Source organism: Pteropus vampyrus, unplaced genomic scaffold, assembly GCF_000151845.1.
Source record: "Pteropus vampyrus isolate Shadow unplaced genomic scaffold, Pvam_2.0 Scaffold638, whole genome shotgun sequence".
Lineage (NCBI taxonomy): Eukaryota > Metazoa > Chordata > Mammalia > Chiroptera > Pteropodidae > Pteropus > Pteropus vampyrus.
In genome coordinates this window covers 12,655-16,916 of record NW_011889419.1, presented here as the reverse complement: position 1 = coordinate 16,916, position 4,262 = coordinate 12,655, and the positions used below count along the sequence as shown (strand labels likewise).

Genomic DNA, 4,262 nt, shown 5'->3' with positions numbered 1-4,262 from the left:
GTGTAATCTGGCTTGTTCTCATGGGCCATTTCTCAATGGGAGATGGCAGCCTAGCACATTTGTTTTGCAAAGAGAGGGCAAAAATGAACTAGTTAGGCTCTATTTTAGCTACAAGACTAAAAATGTTTTTAGACAGTTAATCTGACTTTCATGATGACTAAAAAGATACATAGTTTAGAAAATTAATTCCCAAACTATACGTGGTATGAAAGACTAGCATTTAGTCTCCAATTTGTTGTATATGGATACTTCTATAAATGCAATGGAAATAAATTACTTAAAAAGAAATTTAAAAACAAAATACAAGTTCAAATAGTCTATTATTAAATTTAACAAATATTGTCATGTTGCTCTTACAGTATCTAAAGCTTATTTTTGATTTTTGTACTTACTGCGCATCAAAAACAGTTTGCTGATCTGCTCTGATCCTGCACTATCCACTACACAAAAGTTTCCTTATAACTTGATTCCATGATTTCAGTATTTTCTTTATTCTTTGAGAAAAATGCAATTCTTTTGATTGAGTTATTGAACGCTTGTTTCACTTGCATGTTACTAAGAGTATATATAAACAGGTTTAGTATTGAAGCAATGGAAGTAGTGAGTACTGACACACAGTTATTAATGTTAACTTCTTTTGCTGAAGGTTTAATGTAAATGAGGATGCAGCTCCCATAGGTGATGGATTCAATATTCGTGTGGGAAGAACAGGTGGAAAAAGCCTTTCTCCTTTGTTTGGCAGAGGGAAATTTCAAGATTGTCTTGCTGATGTATGTGTAGGTGAGGACTACACAGACCAGGGTCATGATGATCATCATAGCACAGGCCATAACCATCTGCCATCTGCTCTATGAACTATGTGTCTGAGCAAGAGATCTTGAGGATAGGAGATAGATCACAGAGAAACTGATAGATAACAACTGAGTCACAGAACTCCAGATCTAAGCTTAGGCTAAGTGGAAGAATTATGATTAACAAACCTCCAGCTAGCCCAACAACAGATGATGAACCTTCTGCAGATTCTGCAGCTCATGACAGTCAAATGTGTAAGGGTTGGCAGATGGCCACATAGCAGTCATAGGATATGGTGGCCAGAAGAAAAAATTCTGTTGATCCAAAAAGATGAAGAAAAAAATAGTTGACTAACATAGTCATTATAAGTAATGGTCCTATCTCCAGTAGACATTAAATATGTGCAGGTTTTAAAATATCAATTATAGCTCAAAAAATTGTTTGAAAAAAGAAATAAACAGAATAAACTTCAGGTAGAAAAATTTATAATCTTCTTTATACTTTTAATGCACAAAGACTAGGGCATTTTATTTCAAAATCAATTATCTATGATTACTTTTTAGGAACTCTGTACCTACATAATGTGAGAAGTTTTAACTACCTAACTTTGGGATATCTCTAAGTTATAAGTTTATTACTAGAATGTCCATAGTGTTATTTGATTTTAGATTGCAACCCTTGTTCTAGCTCTTTTGCATTAAAAATATAAAGATTACTAATTCTTCCTTTCCAAGTTTTATTCTGTTTATTCAATTTTTAAATGGCTTTAGTGAGATATAATTAATATTTTATTTATTTATTTATATATTTTTATTAAGTTTATTGGGGTAAAATCGCTTAACACAATTATATAATTTTCAGGTGTACATTATAATTTGACATCTGTATATTCTATTGTGTATTTACAACCCAAAGTCCAGTTTCCTTCAGCTACCATATATTTGATCCCCTTTACCCACTTCACCCTCCCACTAAACTCTATATTTGACCCTTTTTACCCCGTCTACCTTCCCCCTCCTCCCCCACCCCACTAGTAACCACTAGCCTATAGTCCATGTCTATGAGTCTCTCTTTGTTTGTCCTGCTCATTTGTTGCTTTTAGGTTTATATCCCACATATAAGTGATATCATGTGATTTTCTACGTTTTCTATCTTGCTTATTTCGCTTAGCATGATTATCTTGAGGTCTGTCCATGTTGTCGTAAATGGCAGTATTACATCTCTTCTTATGGCTGGGTAATATTCCATTATATATATGTACCACAGCTTCTTTAACCAATCATCTATCGGAGGACACTTCAGTTGCTTCCATGTCCTGGCCAATGTGAATAATGCTGCTATGAACATTGGTGTGCAAATATCTTTTTGGATATGGGTTTTCAAGTCTTTGGGGTAAATACCCAGGAGAGGGATTGCTGGATCATATGGTAGATCAATTCTTAGTTTTTTTGAGGAACCGCTATATTGTTTTCCATAGTGGCTGTACCTATTTGCAGTCCTATCAGCAGTATATAAGGGTTCCTTTTTCTCCACACCAGCTCCAGAATCTGTTATTACTTGTCCTGTTGATTATAGTTATTCTAACAGATGTAAGATGGCATCTCATCATGGTTTTGATTTGCATTTCCCTAAAAGCTAGCGATGTTGAGCACCTTTTCAAATATTCGTTGGCCATTTGTAGATCCTCTAGGAGAAGTGTCTGTTCAGGTCCTCTGCCTATTTTTTGATTGGATCTTTTGTTTTTTGGTGTTGTTGTTGTATGAGTTCTTTGTATGTTTTGGATATTAGGCCCTTATCGGAGGCATTGCTTGCAAATATCTTTTCCCATTCAGATGATTGTCTCTTTACCTTGTTGATGGTTTTTTGTTGTTGTTGTTGTTGTTTTTTGCTGTGCAGAAGCTTTTAATTTGATATAGTCCTATTCATTTATTTTAGCTTTTACTTCCCTTGCCTTTGAGGTCAAGTTCATAAATCTTCTTTAACTCCAAAGTCCTTGAGTTTAGTTCCTATGTTTTTTTCTATGCATTTTGTTGTTTCAGGTCTTATATTCAGGCCTTTAATCCATTTTGAGTTAATATTGGTGTATGGTGATAGACAATAGTCTAGTTTCATTCTTGTGCCAGTGGCTTTCCAGTTTTCCCAGCACCATGTATTGAAGGGGCTTTCCTTGCTCCAATGTATGTTTTTAGTTTTTTGCCCAAAATCATTTGTCCATATAAACGTGGATTTACTTCTGGACTCTCGATTCTGTTCCACTGGTCTGTGTGCCAATTTTTCTTCCAATACCATGTCATTTTGATTACTGTCACTTTGTAGTATTATTTGAACTCAGACAGAGTGATGCCTCTAGCCTTGTTCTTTTTTTCTCAAGATGGTTTTGGCAATTCGGGGTCTTTTGTGCTTCCATACAAATCTGATGATTTTTTATTCTATTTCTTTAAAAAATACTGAAGGGATTTGAATGGGATTGCATTAAATCTATATAATGCTTTAGGTAATATGGTCATTTTAACTATGTTGATTCTTCAATCCAAGAACATGGAATATCTCTCCATTTCTTTGTATCTCCTTTGATTTCTTTTAATAAGGCTTTGTAGTTTTCATTATACAGGTCCTTCACATGCTTCATTAAATTTATTCCCAGGTATTTCATTCTTTCTGTTGCAATTGCAAAAGGAATTATTTTTTCCACTTCTTTTTCTGATACTTCACTATTAACTGATAGGAACACTATGAATTTTTGAATTGTTGATTTTGTATCCAGAAACTAAAATGTATTTGCTTATTGTTTCTAGTCGTGTTCTTGTGGAGTCTTTAGGGGTTTCTATATAGAGAATCATGTCCTCTGCAAATAGTGACAGTTTGACTTCTTCATTTCCTATTTGGATGCATTTTATATCTTTCTCTTGCCGGATTGTACTTGCTAGGACCTCCAATGTTATATTGAATAACAGTGGTGATAGTGGACAGCCTTGCCTTGTTCCTGATCTTAGAGGGAATGTTTTTAGTTTTTCACCATTAAGTATAATGTTGGCTGAGGGTTTGTCATATATGGCCTTTATTATGTTAAGGTACTTTTCTTCTGTACTGACTTTTTTAGTGTTTTGATCACAATTGAGTGCTATGTCTTGTCGAAGACTTTGTCTGCATCTATTTATATGATCTTATGATTCTTATTTTTTAATGTGTTCATTGGTGTATCACATTAATCTATTTGTATGTGTTGAGCCATCCCTGTGCCCCTGGGATGAAGCCCCCTTGATTATGGTGTATAATCTTTTTAATATGTTGCTGTATTCAGTTCACTAGTATCTTATTTAGGATTTTTTTTGCATCTGTGTTCATGAGAGATATTGGTCTGTAGTTTTCTTTTTTTGTTATCCATACCAGGTTTTGGTATGGGAGTTATACTGGCCTCACAAAATTTGTTGGGAAGTATTGCCTCTTCTTTGATTTTTTGAAAGAGTTTG

The 4,262-nt window shown here is 34.3% G+C and overlaps 1 pseudogene; it reads right to left on the bottom strand.

Annotated features, from left to right (window-relative positions):
- Positions 1-440: 440 nt before the first annotated feature.
- LOC105308910 lies at positions 441-1,186 on the bottom strand (annotated as a pseudogene).
- Between the last annotated feature and the right edge of the window lie 3,076 nt (positions 1,187-4,262).